Source organism: Manis javanica, chromosome 12, assembly GCF_040802235.1.
Source record: "Manis javanica isolate MJ-LG chromosome 12, MJ_LKY, whole genome shotgun sequence".
NCBI lineage: Eukaryota > Metazoa > Chordata > Mammalia > Pholidota > Manidae > Manis > Manis javanica.
Genome location: NC_133167.1, coordinates 41066339 through 41090385, shown reverse-complemented (window position 1 = coordinate 41090385; position 24047 = coordinate 41066339). Strand labels below are relative to the sequence as shown.

The 24047-nt window shown below is 37.3% G+C and overlaps 1 protein-coding gene and 1 long non-coding RNA gene across 4 annotated transcripts in view; one reads left to right on the top strand and one right to left on the bottom strand.

Moving 5' to 3' along the window:
- The window catches only part of HIBCH (3-hydroxyisobutyryl-CoA hydrolase), a 156977-nt gene that overhangs the window by 58219 nt on the left and 74711 nt on the right, over positions 1 to 24047 (bottom strand). The gene's annotated exons all lie outside the window — the stretch shown is intronic.
- LOC140845026 (uncharacterized) overlaps positions 1 to 24047 on the top strand; it is a 138680-nt gene that overhangs the window by 95849 nt on the left and 18784 nt on the right. The window lies entirely within an intron of this gene.

The following is a 24047-nucleotide window of genomic DNA, read 5'->3' as shown; positions in this document are numbered from 1 at the left end:
AAGGTAGTAGACCAATCACTTAAAAGCTAGTATGAAGGTTAAAAGTCAGAAGTAGTAAAATCAATTGCTTCTAAAAATTAGTTCAGGGAATCACTAAATAAAAGGTGTTGAAGAACACATCATATATATAAAATGGGGAGGAGAAAGAATTAAAATTGTAGTGCTGTTTGAATTCACTTGAACTTAAGTGACTAACAACTAAAAATTGACAGACACCATATATAATGATGTGATATAAACCACAAACTAAAAACCTATGAGATACACAAAAAATAAAGAGAAAGAGTCATTGAATGGATAAAAAACAAGACTTGTGTATATGTTGCCTACAAGAGACTCACTTCAAACCCAAAGACATACACAGACTAAAAGTGAAGGGATGGAAAAAGATATTTCATACAACTAATGGGGAGAAAAAAGCAGGAGTTGCAGTACTTGTATCAGACAAAATAGACTTCAAAACAAAGAAAGTCACAAGAGACAAAGAAGGACATTACATAATGATAAAGGGCTCAGTCCAACAAGAGGATATAAACATTATGAATATTTAGGCACCCAACGTAAGAGCACCCAAATATGTGAAACAAATAACAGAATTAAAGGGAGAAAAAGAATGCAATGCATTCATTTTAGGAGACTTCAACACACCGCTCACTCCAAAGAACAGATCAACCAGACAGAAAATAAGTAAGGAGACAGGGGCACTGAACAACACATTAGAACAGATGCACCTAACAGACATCTAAAGGACACTCCATCCAAAAGTAGCAGGATACACTAATTCTCAAATGCAAATGGAACATTTTAAAGAATAGATCATATATCAGGCCACAAAAAGAATCTCACTAAATTCAGACACACTCAAATTGTACCAACCAGCTTCTCAGACCACATAGGTATGAAACTAGAAATAAATTATACTAAGAAAATGAAAAAGCCCACAAACACATGGAAGCTTAACACCATACTTCTAAATAATCAATGGATCAATGACCAAATAAAAACAGAGAAGAAGCAGTATTTGGATACAAATGAAAACAACAGCTCAACACCCAAAAACCTGTGGGATACAGTGAAGGCCATGCTAAGAGGGAAGTACACTGCAATACACACTTACGTCAGTAAAGAGGAACAATCCCATGTGAACAGTCTAAATTCACAATTAATGAAACTAGAAAAAGAAGAACAAATGAGGCCCAAAGTCAGAAGAAGGAGTGACATAATAAAAATCAGAGAAGAAATAAATAAAATCTAGAAGAATGAAACAATAGAAAGAATTTTTAAAAAGCAGGAGCTGCTTCTTCGAGAAAATTAACAAAATAGATAATCCCCTAGTCAGACTTATCATGAAAAAAAGAGAGTCTACACACAGATAAAGAACCAGAAATGAGACAGGAAAAATCACTATGGACACCACTGAAACACAAAGAAGTATTAGAGAATACTATGAAAAATTATATGCTAACAAACTGGATAATCTAGAAGAAATGGACAACTTTCTAGAAAAAGACAACCTTTCAAGGCTGACCAAGGAAGAAACTGAAAATCTGAATAGACCAATTCCAAGCAACAGAATTGAATTGGTAATCAAAAAACTACATCAGAATGAAACCCCCAGACCAGATGGCTTTACCACTGAATTTTATCAAATATTTAGAGAACACCTAATACCATCCTCCTTACAGTTTTCCAAAAAGTAGAAGAGGAGGAAATACTTCCAAACTCATTCTATGAGACCAGCATCATTCTAATACCAAAACCAGGCAAAGACACCACAAAAAAAACTTACTAATACCCCTGATGAACATAGATGCAAAATCCTCAAAAAAATATTAACCAAATTAAAAAATACATTAAAAAGATCATTCATTATGACCAAGTGGGATTTCTGCAGGGATGCAAGAATGGTACAATATTTGAAAATCCATTCAACATCAGACACCACATGAACAAAAAGAAGGACAAAATCGTCTCCATAGATGTTGAAAAAGCATCTGACAAATTTCAACATACATTCATGATAAAAACTCTCTACAAAATGGGTATAGAGGGCAAGTACCTCCACATAATAAAGGCCATATATGTCAAAACCACAGCCAACATCATACATAACAGTGAAAAGGTGAAAGCTTTTCCTCTAAGATTGGGAAAAAGACAAGGACACCCACCCTTCCCACTTTTATTCAACACAGTACTGGAGGTCCTAGCCACAGCAATCAGACAACATAAAGAAATAAAATGCATCCAGATTGGTAAGGCAGAACTTAAACTGTCTGTTTAAAGATAACATGATCTTGTACATAAAAAACCCTAAAGAATTCACTCCAAAACTACTAGAACTAACAACTGAATTCTGCAAAGTGCAGGATACAAAATTAATACACAGAAATCTGTTGTATTCCTGTGTAATCAAAATATGAACTAGCAGAAAGATGAATCAGGAAAACAACTCCATTTACAATTGCATCTAAAAGAATAAAATGCCTAGGAATAAACCTAACCAAGGAGGTGAAAGACTTATACCCTGAAAACTACAAGAAACTCATGGGAGAAAATAAAGAAGACCCCAATAAATGGAAATAATACATCCCATGCTCAAGGATAGGAAAAACAATATGGTCAAAATGGCAATCCTGCCTAAAGCAATCTACAGATTTAATGCAATCCTTATCAAAATACCAACAGCATTCTTCAACAAACTAGAGCAAATCATTCTAAAATTCATATGGAATCACAAAAGACCCTGAATAGCCAAACAATCCTGAAAAGGAAGAATAAAGTTGTGGGGGATTACACTCCCTGACTTCAAGCTCTACTACAAAGCCACAGTAATCAAGACAAATTTGTACTAGCACAAGAACAGACCCATAGGCCAGTGGAACAGAATAGAGAACCCGGATATAAAATCACCCATACATGGCCAATTAATACACGATAATGGAGTATGGATATACGATGGAGAAATGACAGACTCTTCAACACATGGTGTTGGCAAAACTGGACAGCTACATATAAGAGAATGAAACTGGATTATTGTCTAACTTCATATACAAAAGTAAACTTGAAATGGAACAAAGACCTGAATGTAAGTCACGAAACCATAAAACTCTTAGAAGAAAACATAGGCAAAAATCTCTTGAATATAAACATGAGCAACTTTTTCCTGAACACATCTCCTTGGGTGAGGAAAACAAAATAAAAAAAAAATGAACAAATGGGACTACCTCAAACTAAAAAGCTTCTATAGAGCAAAGAACACTATCAGTAGAACAAAAAGGCATCCTACAGTTTGGGAAAATACATTCATGAATGACAGTTCCCATAAGAGGTTAACATCCAAAATATATAAAGAATTCACATGCCTCAACACCCAAAAAGCAAACAACCCGATTACAAAATGGATGGAGGATCTAAACAGATGCTTCTCCAAAGAATAAATTCAGATGGTGAACAGGCACATGTAAAGAAGCTCCACATCACTAATTACCAGGGAAATGAAAATTAAAACCTCAATGAGATGTCACCTCACACCAGTTATGATGGCCAACATCCAAAAGACAAGGAACAACAAATGCTGGTGAGGATGCAGAGAAAGGTGAACCCTCCTATGCTGTTGGTGGGAATGTAAATTAGTTCAACCAGTGTGGAAAGCAGTATGGAGGTTCCTCAAAAACTCAAAATAGAAATACCATTTCACCCAGGAATTCCACTCCTAGGAATTTACCCTAAGAATGCAGGAGCCCAGTTTCAAAAAGACATATGCACCCCTATGTTTATTGCAGCACTGTTTAATTTACAATAGCCAAGAAATGGAAGCAACCTAAGTGTCCATCAGTAGATGAATGGATAAAGAAGATGTGGTACATATACACAATGGAATATTATTCAGCCATAAGAAGAAAACAAATCCTACCATTTCCAACTACATGGATGGATCTAGAGGGTATTATACTCAGTGAAGTAAGCCAGGTGGGGAAAGACAAGTACCAAACGATTTCACTTATTTGTGGAGTATAACAGTAAAGCAAAACTGAAGGAACATAGCAACAGCAGACTCACAGACTTCAAGAATAGACTACTGCTACCAAAGGAAAGGGGTTGGGGAGGATGGGTGGGGAGGGAATGAGAAGGGGATTAAGGTGCATTATGATTAACATGTAATGTAGGGGGAGTCACAGGGAAGGCATAAAGCACAGAGAAAACAAGTAATGACAGTATAGCATCTTACTATGCTGGTGGACAGTGACTGCAATGAGGTATGGGGGGGAGAGACTTGATAATATGCGTGAATGTAATAACCACAATGTTGCTCACTTGAAGCTTTTGTAAGATCGTGTGTCTATGATACCTTAATAATAAATAAATAGGTAATCTAGAAGAAATGGATACATCCTTAGAAATATGCAATCTTCCAAGTCTGAGCCATGAAGAAATACAAAATCTGAACAAAATGATTACTACTAACAAAATTGAATTGGTAATCAACAACATTCAAGAAACAAGTCCCAGAACTAGATGGCTTCATTGGTAAATTCTACCAAACATTTAAGGAAGAGCTAATACCTATCGTTCTTGAAGTATTCCAAAAATAAAAGAGGTAGGAATACTGCTAGATTTATTCTTCAAGACAAAGATGCTACAAAAAAAGGAAATTACAGTCTAATATCCCTGATGAACACAGATGTAAAAATCCTCAACAAAATATTAGCAAACCAAATTTAAAACTAAAGTAAAGGGATCATTTTCCATGGCCAAGTAGAATTTATTCCAGAGATGCAAGGATGGTTAAACAATTAAAAATTAATTAAATATGATTCACCATATTAACAAAAGGAAGGATAGGAACCATATATCAACAGATGCTGAAAAAGCATTTGACAAAATTCAGCACTCATTCATGATAAAAACTGGACAGAGTGGGTATACAGGGAACATACCTTAACATAATAAAGACCACATACGAAAATTCCACAGTAACATCATATTCAATGGTATAAAGTTAAAAACTTTTCATCTAAGATTAAAACCAAGAGAATAATGCCCACTCTCACCAGTTTTATTCAACATATTACTGCAACTCCTAGCCATAGCAATCAGGCAAGAAAAACAAAAGGGATCCAAACTGGTAAGGAAGAAGTAAAATATTCACTATTTGCAGTGGCATACTATATATAGAAACTCCTAAAGATACCACCAAAAATTACTAGAATTAATAAGTGTATTCAGTAAATCTTCAGGATACAAAAATCAATATATAGAAATCTATTGAATTATATATACAAACAATGAGCTAACAGAAAAAGAAATTAAACAATTCCCACTTACAATTCCATCAAAAAGAATAAAATACACAGGTATAAATATAACCAAGGAGGTCAAAGACATGTACTCTGAAAACTGTAAGACACTGATGAAAGAAACTGAAGAAGACACAAATAAATGGACAGCTATTCCATGCTCATGGTAAGGAAGAATTAATATTGTTAAAATAGCCAAACTGCTCAAAGCAGTCTATAGATTCAATACAATCCCTTTCAAAATACCAATGGTATTTTTCACTGAACTAGAACAAATAATCCTAAAAAGTTTATATGGAACCACAAAAGACCCCAAACAGACAAAGCTATCTTGAAAAAGAAGAACAATGCTAGCATATCATGCTCCCTGACATCAAATTATACTACAAAGCTATAGTAATAAAAAATAATATGGTACTAGCACAATAACAGATATACAGACCAATGGGAGAGAGAGCCCAGAAATAAATCCATACATATATGGTGAATTAATATAAAGAGGAAAGATTATATAATGAGGAAAAGAGTCTCTTCAAGAAATAGTGTTGGGAAAATTGGACAGCTACATGCAAAAGAATGAAACTGGACCATAGTTTACACCATATGCAAAAGTAAACCCAAAATCAATTAAAGACCTAAATATAAGTTCTAAAACCACGAAACTTCTAGAAGAAAAGAGGCAAAAAACACTTAAACATCAACATTAGCAATTTTTTCCATCATATATCTCTTCAGGCAAGGGAAACAAAAGCAGTAAGTGGGACTACATTAAACTAAAAGCTCCTGCATAGCAAAGGAAACCATCAACAAAATGAAAAGGCAACCTATACTGTATGGGAGACTATATCTGTAAATGATATATCCAATAAGGGGCTAATATCCAGATATATAAAGAACTCATACAACTCAAAAAGAAAAACCAATTTGATTAAAAAAAGGGCAGAGAACCTATAGACATTTCAGCAAACAAGTTGTATATGGAAATTTCTCAGAACATGAAAAATAGAAATACCACATGATCCAGCAATTCTTCCTCTGGGAAACCCCCCCCCCCCACAAAAAACAATCACTAATCCAAACAGTTATATGCACTCCTTTGTTTATTGCCTAGGAAATAACCTAAATATCCATCAATAAATGAATGGATAAAAAAAGTGTTGTAAATACATACAATGGAATACTACTTAGCTATAAAAAAAAACAATGAAATCTTGCCACTTGTGACAACATGGATGTACCTAGAGGGTATTATGCTATTTGAAGTAAGTCAGAGAATGACAAATATGGTATGATTTCACTTATATATTGGAAGCTAAAAAACAAATGATCAAATAAACAAAACTGAAAGACTCAAAGACAGAGAACCACACAGGAGAGTAGTGAGGGGATGGGTGAAATAGGTGAAGGGAAAAAAATTAATGAGAATTTGGTCAGGGTGATGTTACATGAGTGTTCACACAAATCAAAATTCATCAAGCTGTATGCTAAGATTTGTGTACTTTATCCTATGAATCTCAAGTTTAAAAAAAGAGAAAATATCACACCAATGGAGTTAGTTTTGATAGGCATATGTTTGTTGCCATAGTTTCTCAGTTCTAATACTAATGTCATATTGTATGTATGGAGTTCATTAAGTAATTAATTCACCTTCATATTAGGTTATAAAGTAACAGTTTTAGAAAAGTATTTATAAGGTATCTTCCTACAGCTGACTATAGTCAATAAAACTATTTTTCAGAAGCTGACTTCAGAGATCTTAAGAGGGTAAAAGCTGAAACAAGTTTTCAACAGACTGAACAAAGCCCTACCTGCTAAGAGAACAAAAACTGGAATTTAGGACTTGCCAAATGGGGCCCCTAAATGCTATAACCTAGGAGTTAGGGTAGTGTAGTTTCAGACCAGCCCTGACCTGGAGTGAAGCTCAGCTTCAAATCCTCCCATTCTTGACTGGATTGAGATGATCTGGGATTACTAGCGCAGTTAGCCTAGACTCCTCCAGAAACAAAGGTACATCTTCCTTGGAGAAAGATAATGCTATCCTAGGGCTCAAATAATACTCAAGGAGAAATAACTCAATTATAAATAATCTGACAGTAAGAAAAGGCCCCATGACTAAAACCAAAGAGATACAATACACAATAGAAACAGATTCACAGGACATATAAATTTAGATTTATTATAACTAACCACTTTTTAACTATAAAATGTTCTTCTCTATCAAGAAAAAGTTTTTGCCATAAGGTGTACCTTATTTGATATTAAAATAGCTGTATCAGCTTTCTTTGGTATGGTGGTGTTTGGTGTTGGTATGGTATCTGTGGAGAAAATTGAAATTTCTGACCAGCATTCCCACCACCTGGCCTTTAGTGCCCATTGTGTGTGTGTGTGTGTGTGTGTATGTGTATAACATATAACATATATATAACATATATATACATATATGAATCTGTTTTCACATCTATGAGATGTTTACTGGGGACAGAGAGGCTGGTCAGTCTCAGGAATACTGGCCCAGGGGAGGGGTGGAGAGGGAACACCCATTCTCTCCTCTCCTCAGTTCTGACACATAATTGGTCAGGCATCTGCCAGTCACCAGAGACCCATTCACAGAATTCCTCGGGGTGCTAGGGGCAGGGAAGTGGGGGGTTGCTGGGAGCAGAGGGAATGCAGTGAGAGTAGGGAGTGAGCAGACAGAGCCATGGAGCCCCCGTGCTCCTGAAGGATTAACCCCAAGTGTGGGAGCAGGGAGCCTAGGGAGAAGGAATGCTGGCAGGAGAACTAGGAAAGAAAGGATGTTGGCAGAGGGAAGCTGGAATGGATGAGAGACTGAGACCTTCTGCCATGAGAATAAAACCCCCTGTAAGCCCCCAACTTCTTGCTCTTGCCTTTATTTGCTCTCACTGAATTCATAGTGAACTTAGCCCAGGCGGGGAACCCCCTCCTCCCAGAGCAACAGTATCCTTTTCTAGTCTTTTATGTTTAACCTTACATTTATATGCACCTTAAATTTATAGTATCCCACACTCTAACATTCTTTGTTTTTACTTGGATTGTTAGTTCACAATAATCATTGTAGGACTGTGCTGACATTGTGCAGATAAAGTGGAATGAATTTGATCCATTTTTATAATCTAGTGTAAAGAATGATAATATGAACTAGCATAAATAATTGAACAAATATATGAATATAGTCAAACTCATACTGTCACAAGAATGACAATTTATTTAAATTTGGCATCCTTAAAGGCAAAACTTAGGCAATCTAAGCTTTTCTTTAAGAGATAGCTTTATTAAAGGTTTTTAAAGATCTCATTATAATTACTAAAAAAAACATAACTAAATCCTTCAAATGCAAGTATGTTAGTAACTAGTAATAAGCATATCTATATATCCAGATATTACTATTATAGATATAAACAATTTTTAAAAATTGCTACTTCTAAGGTTAAAGTTAATTTAAGATACAATTATCACTCCATGATCTATATTAATGACAAGAATAATCCCCAACACACAAACAAGGACACATGTGGAACAATTTAATTTGGTGCTTGCAAAATAATTGTTCTAGATAATAGTGCTGCATTCAGTGTTAAATTTCCTGGTTTTGGTGTCCTCATTCTTAGGCAAAACAAACTGAAGAATTTAACAATAAAGGGCTATCACATCCTCAAGTTTCTTTCAAACGGTTCAGAAAAAAATTATTCATAGAGAGATGTGGGGCACACAAAGGAGTGATAAACAAACATGGAAGCAACAGGGAATGTGGATGAAGGATATTTACAGGAATTCTCTGTACTATTCTTGCATCTTTTATATAAGTTTGAAATTTAAAAATATAAAGTTTTTTAAATTAAAAAAAAAGGTTCCTAAGTAAACAGAACCAACAACCACAGTTAAGAAAACAAAGAAAGGCACACAATGGGGTGATGTGGCCAATGCTTACACAGTCTTGGATTGAAATTCTAATCAGAGACAATGAGTAAACTCCTGCCCAGAACACACACTGTGTCAGTGTCAGAGAGTATATGAGAGTTTTCTCTCATCATCATTCAGGATTACAAATGGCGCTATGAAATAAGTATGAATTTTTGCTAGACATTCAAATAGATTTTTCATCATACATTATTTCACTATGGTATAAAAGTTTAATGTCATAATTCTAAGTTTCATAATATATCTCTGGGACCACATGCACTAGAACTAGCAGTCTAACCCACAGGCTCCACTGTAAAAACAAAGACTTTTTATTATCTTTCTCACATTAATATTAATAGGCTAACATTGTATATTAATGGCATTAATATGTTGATTTTATAATAATGCATTTTAATAGACTAGAGAGATCAGCAACACATTTTTTTAAAATCCTGCTTTGGATGTATATAATTCATGTTATTTTTGGAAAAAATTATATTCAACAGAAACCAATAACAGGTAGAAATGTTTATTTTATTTATGTATAACAGTCTACCATTCTTGTGTTAGGCAGAAAGACAAGGTATGAGTGGGTGGAGGGAGAATAATGTCAATGAAGCCCACTAAAAGGGACTCAGAGTTAACCAGATAAAACCAGAGAACCAGAAAAGAATCACAGAGATAATGAGTTAATTAGTTAAATTTCAAAGGCCAGGAGTGACTTGGAATGTCCAGATATTCCCCAGATAAAGAAAGTCATTCAAGGACCTCTCTGCCCTACCCCATGAGGCAGAGCAGGGAAATAGGACAAGGGTCATGCCTTTATAAAATCTACTTAGCCTGCAAAAGAGGCCCAGCTTAGTCTTTTAACTCAATTTATATGCTGTTACTCTTCTACTTTCAGCTCCTTAATCAAGTGACTTTGTAACCAGGACAGGAGATAGATCTCTGAAATGTAAATAAACCGATGTGGATAAAGAACACTGGGATCTAGACCAACATAGTCACCTGAATTACCCTATTCTTAAAACAAAACTTCAAAGGAATTATGAAAAAACTGTACACATCATGCGTTATGCTGACCCTTACCCAAAGGTTCTATAAAACCCCAAACCCTAAACCCTTAAGTGCACTTCCTGAGGTTGCCCAACACTCTCCTTTCTTCGAGTGTGTCACTCTCTCTGTTCTATTCCAGGTAAGTAGGGAGGGGTACTGAAAACTCTGATTTGGGCTTGCAAGTTCCCATCGCCTGGGTGACCTGGACAGGACTGCAACTGTATGATCATGCTCTTTAGTAGCCTGCCTGAAAACTGCTTTCTTTGCCTCTGGGAAGTTCTCAGAAGATAATCTCACTCCATGCAGTGCTCTGCAGCTCCCCCAAATTCTGGGGCAGCAGGGACTTAGCTGCTATGCCATGCAGATTCAAGCGGACACTGGATGCCAGGTGACCCTGGCTTTAGGAGTTGGCAAGAGATTTGCCCTATGCTAAGCAGGAGTTCAACGAGCTTCTCTTTCTTTCCTTTGTCTACCTTGACTCTGGCCTGCTCCTTCCTTGGAGTATATTCAAATAAAACTTTCATTCTCCTTTTCTACTGTGTCTCTGTCTATTTTCTATTGCAGCAGGGACAAGAATTGAGGAGAATAAACTCAACCTGTAACATTCTGAAGTATGGTTTTACTTTAAATAAAAAGGCCATAGAGATATTTGAAAGCTGCTGAGAAAGTAAATCTGAAAAGTTCCCATCACAAGAAAGCAAATTTTTTTGTTAGCTATGTGGTGATAGTAGCTAAACTTATTGTGATAACGATTTGGCAATTTATACACATATGCAATTATTATGTTATAAACCTAAAACTAATACAATATTATACATCTCCTGCCCCCAAAAAGCCAGGCAATATAAGTATGAATTCTGATATACAATAACATTAAAACATATATTTGAAACAACTTAGAACTATGTATGTCCTAGATTCATACTCAAGATTTTTACCACAATGAGCAGTCTCTCAATATATGCATTTATTTATGAGTTATACATGTGTCACCAGACTATAACATGCAGATAACTACAACATATCACATACTATATTTAAACACATATATATTTACTGGACGTTTAAAAATGTAAATTCTAAGAAACCACTGCCTTACAGTATATACTTAAACAAGGACTATTATAATAGGAGTACTGTTAACCAACCTCTGATTTACCAAGGATTGCCATTAACTCATTTCTATATTTAACTAATGTCCCTATTAAACAACATTTTGAAAGCTACTTTCTGCATACTTCTATGATCTACTGAGTGTAGAGTTTACCAAAAGTCATATTTCCATCAGTTTCTGACAGCTGTACTTGTCACATTACTTTAAACATTATTAAATAAAGACTAATGATATAAAAAGAGTTCTTTCCATGTGAACCGGGCCGAATACACTGTAAAATATGAAAAAGCTAAGTCACTAAAAAATTTGATATAGGGCAGAGAAAGCAATTATTTCAAGTGACTATACTTTTTTATTATAAATGATTACCATTTTTATTCTATTTTTCATGTTTCATAGTTGTAGAATGGCAGAGGCAACAAGGGAGGAAGAAAAGGAAAAGAAGGAAGGAGGGAAGGAGGGAAGGAGGGAGGGAGGGAAGAAGGGAGGGAAGGAGGGAGGAAGGAAGGGAGAAAGGGAGGGAGGAAGGGAGGGAAGGAGGGAGGGAGGAAGGGAGGGAGGAAGGGAGGAAGGGAGGGAAGGAGGGAGGGAGGAAGGGAGGGAGGGAGAAAAAGAAAGTGACTTTATTTTCAATAATACTGTATTGTTAATCTAAAACTGTTATACACATCACGGCAAAGCAAATTTGTAACAATGTTATTTTAAAACAAGATTTTCAACATACATAAGAGAAAAAAGACACAAATATTAAATAAGTAAAAACCTAAATCTAAATAGGAAGTACTGAATTCAGGATCTATTTTCTCTTAAATACATAATGAGTCTCTTCACTGAAAAGGCCTAGAAACAATTACCAACTGTGCCCAAACTGTTAACACTAACCACCATTGCTGCTAGTACCCAAGACTGTCTGGAGAGACAGCTGATTTTAGGTATGGAGAAGGATACACACAGATGAACCTGGAATATGCTCTTCACCACAGCAAAGAAACTGTCAAAGATTTCCGGGGCACAGAAGCCAACCTGAAAGTTCCATGACAAGTCCGTTCTTCTGATTTGTCCCTTTGTTTTCAGGGTCTCTTACAGACCACCTCCTCTGCCCCTGGCCAGCGAACCCTGGGGGTTTTTTTTAGGATGCCACTCAGGACTTACTTTGGTTGTCACTCTGTTTCTGTCATATTTCCCCACATAAACTTTTCCAATGACAAATTTTAAATAAAAGGCATCTCAGCTACAACTTAAAGACTTCCAGAAAAAATCCTCAGGTTTACAAAACTGCATAGAGCTTACAAAGAAAATACAATTTGGGCAGTCTGCTCAAAACCTATGCAACTTTGTGACCTGAGCACTAATAACAACTATAAATGGTTCTGGGAACCTAATTTAGACTACCCAGTTGGGCAGCTCAGTATAAACAAAGAATGCCAGAGCAGATATTTACAATGGACAAAAATAAATTGGAAACCAGCAAGTTCCTTGACAAAGCAGGTAGAAGTGGCATGGTGAGCCAGCGGGGCTGCCAGTAAATTACCCAGAGCCCAGTGCTAGGGATTCGTTCACCTTGCATTGGAGGTTGCCCCAGGAACAGGCATTTGTTTATGTGTCTATTTTAAATTTTCTTAAAATATAGACAAGAGAGAGGAGTCAAGATGGCGGAATGAGTAAAGCAGCAGAAATCTCCTCCCAAAAAACGTATATACTTTTGAAAATAAAACAAAACTATTCAGAAAAGAGAGACCAGAAGATACAGGACAAAGGCCAGACGACATCTACACCTGCGAGAACCTAGCGCCCCACAAAGGGGGTAAGATACAAGCCACGGCCTGGCGGGACCAGAGCGCCCCTCACCCCAGCTCCCAGCGGGAGGAGAGGAGTCGGAGGGGGGAGGGAGAGGGAGCCCAGGACTGCTAAACACCCAGCCCTAGCCATCTGCACTGGGAGCGCAGAAACACAGGGCATGGGATGCTGGTTACTAGGGAAATAGGACAGTGAAATCTGTGAGTGGGACCCTGCAGCCGGCACCCCAGGACAAAGAAAAGAGAGTGCTTCTTGATAGTCTTAAAGGGACAGGGACCCCACAGCTGGACAGAGGCATCCTGGTAAACTCAGCTCTGCAGCTGTGAACCCAGGGAACTCCGGGCACCCTAACCCCCTGGGCGGCAGCGCAGCACTGAGGCCCCTCACGGCGATAAACAGCCTCCCTCTCTTCCCGGACCCAACATAGCGGGGCAGCAGGCTGAGACAGGCGACGCCTACAGCAACCACATGCAGAGCATCCTTCACAGTGGCTGGGCAAGACTCAGAAACCCCGTCTGCCCCCAACTGCCCAGCATAAGCTGCTAGAGGTCACTGTCCTCTCAGGAGAGGAAGGCCACAAACTAGCAAGAAGGGACATTCTCCCAGCTAATACGTGCCAACTACCCACGACTATCTCTATCGCCACGAAAAGGCAGACAAATTTGATATAGACCAGATTAACCCAGAGAGTCTCCCCTGAAAAGGAATCTGGGGAGATAGACCTAACCAATCTTCCTGAAAAAGAATTTAAAGTAAAGTCCATGCTGATGCACTTGCAAAGAAATATGCGAGAGTTAAGGAGGGAGGATACAGAAATAAAACAATCTCTGGAAGGATTTAAAAGCAGAAAGGATGAGATGCAAGAGGCCATTGATGGATTAGAAACCAGAGAACAGGAACGCATAGAAGCTGATGCAAAAAGAGATAAAAAGATCTCAAGGAATGAAACAATATTAAGAGAACTGTGTGACCAATCCAAAAGGAACAATATCCGCATTATAGGAGTACCAGAAGAAGAAAAGAGAGAAAAAGGGATATAAAGTGTATTTGAAGAAATAATTGCTGAAAACTTCCTCAAACAGGGGGAAGAAATAGTCGCTCAGATCACAGAAGTACACAGAACTCTCAACAGAAGGGACCCAAAGGGACAACAGCAAGACACATAATAATTAAAATGGCAAAGATCAAGGACAAGGACAGAGTATTAAAGGCAGCTAGAGAGAGGAAAAAGGTCACCTACAAAGGAAAACCCATCAGGATATCATCAGACTTCTCAACAGAAACCTTACAGGCCAGAAGAGAATGGCATGATATATGTATGCAATGAAACAGAAGGGCCTTGAACCAAGAATACTATATCCAGCAAGATTATCATTTAAATAAGAAGGAGGGATTAAACAATTCCCAGACAAGCAAAAGTTGAGGGAATTTACCTCTCACAAACCACCTCTACAGGGTATTTTAGAAGGACTGCTCTAGACGGGAGCACTCCTAAGGCCAAATAGATGTCATCAGGGAAAATAAAACCACAGCAAAGAAAGCAGACCAACTAAATACTAACTAAAGTCAAAAAATAAAATCAACTATCCACAAAAGTAATCAAAGGAAACACAAAAAAGCACAGAATAAAACACCCAACATATAAAGATTGGAGGAGGAGGAGTAATAAGGGAGAGAAATAAAGAATCATCAGACAGCATTTATAATAGCTCAATAAGCGAGTTAAGTTCGACAGAAAGATAGTAAAGAAGCTAACCTTGAATCTTTGGTAACCACGAATCTAAAGCCTGCAATGGCAATAAGTACATACCTATCGATAATCACCATAAATGGAAATGGACTGAATGCACCAATCAAAAGACAGAGAGTAATAGTTTTGGATTCTCCCAGAGGAGGACGCCGCCCCAAATCACTCACGAAAGGCGTCTCTTGATGCAACAAGCAAGAGGAATTTATTCAGGAACCAGCTAGCTGGGGTCCAAGTGTCAGCCCGACGCAGCGGGTCTCAACAAGGACCCCGAGCAGCCAAAGCCAGAGGTTTTTATAGCATTTTCTAAGAGGACAGTATTGTTCTATAAGCACGTAACAGGGTTTTTTCATAGACACATGATTCATCGGCTGGCGTCACATCTTGGGGGGTTCAGTGAGATAAGATTACTTTCAGAATGCTAGGGTGGGTTTCAGCAAGATAAGCTTGGTATGTAAGATTAACTGACCAAGGTTAGCTGACTAAAGCCTACAGCTGTCTGTGCTTATGATTGACTAACTTGTTTTTCAAGGTCTTACTTGGTTTTAGTTTGCTCTTGAGTCATACTTTCAGGAAATGGTTTCTTAGGCTTTTTAAGATGGCTATGCTTATGCTAACTTAGGATTTCTAAATGCTTAGATCTTACAATAGAATGGATAAAAAAGCAAGACCCATGTATATGCTGCTTACAAAAGACTCACCTCAAACCCAAAGACATGCACAGACTAAAAGTCAAGGGATGGAAAAAGATATTTCATGCAAACAAGAGGGAGATAAAAGCAGGTGGTGCACTACTAGCATCAAACAAAATGACTTCAAAACAAAGAAAGTAAAAAGAGATAGAGAAGGACATTACATAATGATAAAGGGCTCAGTTCAACAAGAGGATATAACCATTATAAATATATATGCACCCAAAAAAGGAGCACCAGCATATGTGAAACAAATACTAACAGAACTAAAGGAGGAAATAGAATGCAATGCACTCGTTTTAGGAGACTTCAACACACCGTTCACTACAAAAGACAGATCCACAAGACAGAAAATAAGTAAGGACACAGAGGCACTGAAGAGTGCACTAGAACAGATGGACCTAATAGACATCTATAGAACTCTACATCCAAAAGCAACAGGATACACACTCTTCTCAAGTGCACATGGAACATTCTCCAGAATAGACCACATACTAGGCCACAAAAAGTACCTCAGTAAATTCAAAAAGATTGAAATTCTACCAACCAACTTTTCAGACCACAAAGGTATAAAACTAGAAATAAATTGTACAAAGAAAGCAAAAAGGTTCACAAACACATGGAAACTTAACAACATGCTCCTAAATAATCAATGGATCAATGACCAAATTAAAATAGAGATCAAGCAATATATGGAAACAAATGACAACAAGAACACAAAGCCCCAACTTAGGTGGGACGCAGCAAAAGCAGTCTTAAGAGGAAAGTATATAGCAATTCAGGCATATTTAAAGAAGGAAGAACAATCCCAAATGAATAGTCTAATGTCACAATTATCGAAATTGGAAAAAGAAGAACAAATGAGGCCTAAGGTCAGCAGAAGGAGGGACATAATAAAGATCAGAGAAGAAATAAACAAAATTGAGAAGAATAAAACAATAAAAAATCAATTAAATCAACAGCTGGTTCTTTGAGAAAATGAACAAAATAGATAAGGCTCTAGACAGACTTATTAAGAGAAAAAGAGAATCAACACACATTAACAGAATCAGAAATCATGACAGACCCCACAGAAATACAAAGAATTATTAGAGAATACTATGAAAACCTATATGCTAACAAGCTGGGAAACCTAGAAGAAATGGACAACTTCCTAGAAAAATACAACCTTTCAAGACTGGCCAAGTAAGAAACAGAAAATCTAAACAACCCAATTACCAGCAAAGAAATTGAATCAGTAATCAAAAACCTACCCAAGAACAAAATCCCCAGGCCAGATGGATTTACCGCAGAATTTTATCAGACATACAGAGAAGATATAATACCCATTCTCCTTAAAGGTTTCCAAAAAATAGAAGAGGAGGGAATACTCCCAAACTCATTCTATGAAGCCAACATCACCCTAATACCAAAACCAGGCAAAGACCCCACCAAAAAAGAAAATAACAGACCAATATCCTTGATAAACATAGATATAAAAATACTCAAAATATTAGCAAACCGAATTCAAAAACACATCAAAAGGATCATACACCATGACCAAGTGGGATTCATCCCAGGGATGCAAGGATGATACAACATTCAAAAATCCATCAACATCATCCACCACATTAACAAAAAGGACAAAAACCATATGATCATCTCCATAGATGCTGAAAAAGCATTCGACAAAATTCAACATCCATTCATGATAAAAACTCTCAAAAAAATGGGCATAGAGGGCAAGTACCTCAACATAATAAAGGCCATATACGATAAACCCACAGCCAACATCATACTGAACAGCAAGAAGCTGAAAGCTTTTCCTCTGAGATCGGGTACAAGACAGGGATGCCCACTCTCCCCACTGTTATTCAACATAGTACTGGAGGTCCTAGCCACGGCAATTAGACAAAACAAAGAAATACAAGGAATCCAAATTGGTAAAGAAGTCAAACTGTCACTATTTGCAGATGACATGATATTGTACATAAAAAACCCTAAAGACTCCACTCCAAAACTACTAAAACTGATATCAGAATTCAGTAAAGTTGAAGGATACAAAATTAACACACAGAAATCTGTGGCTTTCCTATACACTAACAATGAACTAATAGAAAGAGAAATCAGGAAAACAATTCCATTCACAATTGCATCAAGAAGAATAAAATACCTAGGAATAAACCTAACCAAGGAAGTGAAAGACCTTGAAATACCCTGAGAACTATAAGACAGTCTTAAGAGAAATTAAAGAGGACACTAACAAATGGAAACTCATCCCATGCTCTTCGCTAAAGAGAATTAATATTGTCAAAATGGCCATCCTGCCCAAAGAAATATACAGATTTCATGCAATCCCTATCAAATTACCAACAGCATTCTTCAACGACCTGGAACAAATAGTTCAAAAATTCATATGTGCAAGATAAATTCTAGCCAAAATAAGCAGGCGAAGAGAGGCAACAAAGTGCCAAGCAGTTTATTTGAGCGCAATTCCCGGGTAATGTTCCCTGGTCTGGATATTACAGGCTGGGGAGGTCACACCTGGTGAGGGAGGTGGGGACTTATAAGGGGTTAGGAGGGGGAGGGCTGGGAAAGCTATCCTAGGGGGCGGGGAGAGGTATGATTGGCTAAAGTTGACATAATAGACAACTAGAAACTTTTTTTCCTTCCAAGAGGGAGGAGGCTGACATCTGGGTCTTAGTTGGCACATCAGAAAGATGGAATTCAGGAAGAGCTGTCCCCTTTCCACATAAGGCATGGATGGACCTTGGGGTGTGGTCTGTTCTCCTTTTATGGTATCTCTCTGTTGTTTGCATGTCCTTGTTTTTCCTTCCTCCAGCCTACATTCCAGGGTTTTGGTCATAATGGGCAATGACTTGATCTGGCTACTTCCGGCTGACAAGGGGTGTCGTGAGGCTTTGAGGCTGGTATTAGGCCAAAGGAGGGGGTTCAGTGGGAAGAGGTGCATAACAGTGAAGTAACATCTGGTTGGTGGCGACCCAGGTCATCTGGGTTAGCCGCTGTTGGAGGAACCTGAGGACACAAGGGGCAACTAAGAGTAAACCACAAACTGTTATTAAGGGGCCCAGTAGGGGCATTAGCCAGGCCATTACAGGGGACTGGAATTCTGGATCGAGTTTACATCTCAATGACCAGTATTAGGATTTAGTATAGATAAGAGAGCATTATATAAGGAATTTCAGATTGGACTTTTAAAGGCTTCTTGAGGCCAGAAAGCCAAGCCAGACTTGCCATCAGGTTGTGCCAGCAGTAACTGTACATTTGGGTGAATTCCTCTCTTCTTGAGGTTCCCAAGACATTCCTGAGGTTCTTGAACTAATTTACATTCCCACCAGCAGTGTAGGAGGGTTCCCCTTTCTCCACAGCCTCGCCAACATTTGTTGTTGTTTGTCTTTTGGATGGCAGCTATCCTTACTGGTGTGAGGTGATACCTCATTGTAGTTTTAATTTGCATTTCTCTGATAATTAGCGATGTGGAGCATCTTTTCATGTGTCTGTTGGCCATCTGTATTTCTTTTTTAGAGAACTGTCTGTTCAGTTCCTCTGCCCATTTTTTAATTGGGTTATTTGTTTTTTGTTTGTTGAGGCGTGTGAGCTCTTTATATATTCTGGACGTCAAGCCTTTATCAGATCTGTCATTTTCAAATATATTCTCCCATACTGTAGGGTTCCTTTTTGTTCTATTGATGGTGTCTTTCGCTGTACAGAAGCTTTTCAGCTTAATGTAGTCCCACTTGCTCATTTTTGCTGTTGTTTTCCTTGCCCGGGGAGATATGTTCAAGAAGAGATCACTCATGTTTATGTCTAAGAGGTTTTTGCCTATGTTTTTTTCCAAGAGTTTAATGGTTTCGTGACTTACATTCAGGTCTTTGATCCATTTTGAGTTTACCTTTGTATATGGGGTTGAAACACTACTTTTCTCTAAAATCACTCTCATTTTTATTAGAAGTAGCCAGATTAAGAAAATAATTAACAGTTGGCTTGATTATTTGCATAAGTACAGCAAGAAGAGCAATTGATTACATAGGCTCTTTTAAATATGCTCTGCTGGAACTTTTATAAGGAATTTCAGATTGGACTTTTAAAGGCTTCTTGAGGCCAGAAAGCCAAGCCAGACTTGCCATCAGGTTGTGCCAGCAGTAACTGTACATTTGGGTGAATTCCTCTCTTCTTGAGGTTCCCAAGACATTCCTGAGGTTCTTGCACCTGCCAGGAAGTGACCTTCCTTACTCACCTGGTAAGGATGCTGGGAACTCTGTAAGCAAGGTACCAGGCCAGTTCTTCTAAGGGGCTTTGTTGGCTTTACAAAGTCAATGTTAGTTCCTTAAGGTTGTCCATTCATATTTGAGTTTACACACGTGTCTCTCAGGTATGACGTTCCAGTCAAAGCCTTGGTAATATAACCAGAGTTTTTAATTGGTCCTCTTACAAGGAAAGTAGATTCTTATAGAACTTGTGCAAACAAACATACTACCATGAAATTTAAAACTAGTCACTGAGAGTTTTTAAATTCTGGAGGGATCAGGTAGAAAGATAAAGTTTCAATTCTGCTTATAAAGGGAGTCATTTACTAAACTGTTGTCAGCTTAAGAGAAAAAGCTTAAAACACTTCATCAACAACAATTGAAACAAAAAGCTACAAAATCATCTTCCTCACTTTACTTAATCCTACATAACTAATACCTGTTCTGCTGAAATCTAGTTTCTTACTAGTTTAGGAGTAATAAACAGTGAGTATAGATGACAAAAGACTTACAAATGACAATGGTTAAAGATCTGATGAGAGCTTACTGTAACACAGTTGACATAAGGAAATTTGGATATTTCTGTAACACAAAAATTCAGTAACAAAGTTTAGCATCATTCTTTTTGATGGTGCTTTTTAGGTAAATATATATCAGATAAATAAGTCAAATTAGCTAAATACTTTCTCCAATGAGAAAAAAAATTCCTCTGACATGTTCCAGGGGCCCTCTGGAAAATATCAGAGTTAACTAGAGGTAAAAGCACCTTTCTGCATTTGATTTTTTTTGTGGGGGGGGCACTTGCTTAAATAAGATTATAGGTTGCCATGAAGCAATACTTATCCATTTAACCAGAATAACAAAATACCTCAAAGGCAAATAAAGAAGGTTACACAGTTGTTAGCAAAGCTTAGCTTTTAGTCCTTTTAATATTAAGATCTCATTTTCTTAAATACTCTGACTACTCATTGAGACTTTAAGCATGAGAAACTACTTTGATAAAACAATTAGAGAACCCTTTACAATCTTTCAATATTAAGAGCAGACTAACAATTTAGAAAAACTTTGTCTTTTTAACTGAAAACAAAATTCTAATTTTGTTGTGTACCTGATACAGAGACTCATTTGCTCTAATTTTATATAGCATGACCATATTAAATTCTTCCACAAACTTTCTACAACCTTCTTTCTACATTCAGTTTTCTCCCTCTAAATAAACAGTTGTACTTTAGAACAAAGTTACTTTCTCTTATCAAAAGTCACATTCTTTAGCATGCAGAAATGTTTTCCTTATTATTTTTGGTAGCTTTAATTAAAATTTAAAACCATTAGGTACCTTAATTTTTAGTGAACACTGAGAAGCAGGCTATTGTAAATTGTTACACTAGCATTCTTTAGATTGACAAATTCATGAACATTTTATAATTTCTGTAACCATGAGCTTTACAGCACAATCTCTCACTAAGCACAAAGTGTATCTTCTTAACTTAGCAAAACTTTACGGTCTTAGGTTACCACAAAGACTCTCAGGCTGTAAGTAGGTAAACACACTGTAATACACAATTATTAAGGTGTTCACTCGCCACACTTATTTAGTTCACTCATTCCTAACAACTATGCTAGATTACTTACAAGACCTTTACTGAATATTAGACAAAGCCAAGCCTTTAAGCATTTTATTCTTAAAAGATTAAGCAGATAAAATCAACTTAAATGATCTTAGGTAAACTTAGGCAGCTGATAACTGCAAGGACATGCCTGCCTCAGCCAAATTCAAATTAGCATTAATGCTTAACATTTTTTATCAGATTTTCTGGAAGTTTTAGAATGCCTAATTTTCATAAGCATTTGTTCTTAAATCAATTTTTATTAATACCATCCAGAGGTAGGAAAATATTTTTCAGTTACACACTTAGACACACAAACATACAAATTGAGACATAACGACTACAGTTAGCAACACTTCTTATATAAAAACACATACACAAACGGACAAACTGATATAAAGATTTGAGCTACTGATATTTAATTGGTTTCTTTCTTTTTAGATTCTTGTCCATGCCTTCTGGAACTGGAGGGTGGGAGGAGCGTGTTCTGGTGTAAGACCTGAATGTAAGTCATGAAACCATAAAACTCTTGGACAAAAGGCAAAAATCTCATGGACATAAACATGAGCGACTTCTTCATGAACATATCTCCCCAGGCAAGGGAAACAAAAGCAAAAATGAACAAGTGGGACTATATCAAGCTGAAAAGCTTCTGTACAGCAAAGGACACCATCAATAGAACAAAAAGGTACCCTACAGTATGGGAGATATATTCATAAATGACAAATCCAATAAAGGGTTGACATCCAAAATGTATACAGAGCTCACGCACCTCAACAAACAAAAAGCAATTAATCCAATTAAAAAATGGGCAGAGGAGCTGAACAGACAGTTCTCCAAAGAAGAAATTCAGATGGCCAACAGACACATGAAAAGATGCTCCAATTCACTAGTCATCAGAGAAATGCAAATTAAAACCACAATGAGATATCACCTCACACCAGTAAGGATCACCACCATCCAAAAGACAAACAACAACAAATGTTGGCAAGGTTGCGGAGAAAGAGGAACCCTCCTACACTGCTGGTAGGAATGTAAATTAGTTCAACCATTGTGGAAAGCAGTATGGAGGTCCCTCAAAAAGCTCAAAATAGAAATACCATTTGACCCAGAAATTCCACTTCTAGGAATCTACCCTAAGAATGCAACAACCCAGTTTGAAAAAGACCAATGCACCCCTATGTTTATCACAGCACTATTTACAATAGCCAAGAAATGGAAGCAACCTAAGTGTCCATCAGTAGATGAATGGATAAAGAAGATGTGGTACATATACACAATGCAATATTATTCAGCCATAAGAAGAAAACAGATCCTACCATTTGCAACAACATGGATGGAGCTAGAGGGTATTAAGCTACATGAAATAAGCCAGGCGGAGAAAGACAAGCACCAAATGATTTCACTCATATGTGGGGTATAAGAACAAAGAAAAACTGAAGAAACAAAGCAGCAGCAGAATCACAGAACCCAAGAATGGATTAACAGTTACCAAAGGGAAAGGGACTGGGGAGGATGGGTGGGAAGGGAGGGATAAGGGCAGGGAAAAAGAAAGGGGGCATTACAATTAGCATGTATAATGTGCGGGGGCGCATGGGGAGGGCTGTGCAACACAAAGAAGACAAGTAGTGATTCTACAGCATCTTACTACACTGATGGACAGTGACTCTAATGGGGATTGTGGAGGAGACTTAGTGAAGGGGGTAGCATAGTAAACATAATGTTATGCATGTAATTGTAGATTAATGATAACAAAAAAAAAATCTTAAAAAAAATACAGACAAGAGAATTCTATTCACAGTACAGCAACCAAGCTAAGCACTTTTTGCCTGTCCAGTTAATTATATATCTATTGCCACTGTCCTATCTCCCCTTGTCTAGAAAAAAACTGCATATGAACCAATACAACTTTTGTAATACACTATCATCATTTCCCCATTTACCAATCACTCATGAACTAATTCATGTTACAGAACCACACGCCATGGGGCAAACTGAGCCCTGAGTCCCAAACTCATACATCCTGCCCAGGCAGCATCTTGAGTTCCAGCATGCATAATTGACAAAACACATCTGTTCTGGAAAAATACCCCCACATAGATAGTCCATAGACATTTCACACTTAAGCCCAAAATTAAACTGATTTCTCTGCACCTTCTCCAACCATCCCTGCATTCCCAAATCTTACTGAACAGCCCATCATTCATTCCACTGCCCAGTCTAGAAACCTGGAAGTCATCTTTGCCTCCTTCTCCCCTTCATCCCTCACATTCAAATCCAATCAAGTCTCCTCCTAAATACCTCCCTTAGATCTAATTTTCTGCTCCTTTATTATCTCAACCTTACTTCAAAATCACCATAATCTCTCACCTGAATGCCTGTAATAGCTTCCTAAATAATCTCTACCTCCCCTCCTAAACCCCTCCAATTTGTTCTTCCATACGTGACAGTTATCTTTCTAAAATGCAAATCTGTTCAAGCCACCCCCTTGGCTAAAAGCACTTATATGGTTCTCCCTATTGATCTCAAGAGAAACAATTTAACATATTTTAAATAATATATGAGTGAACTG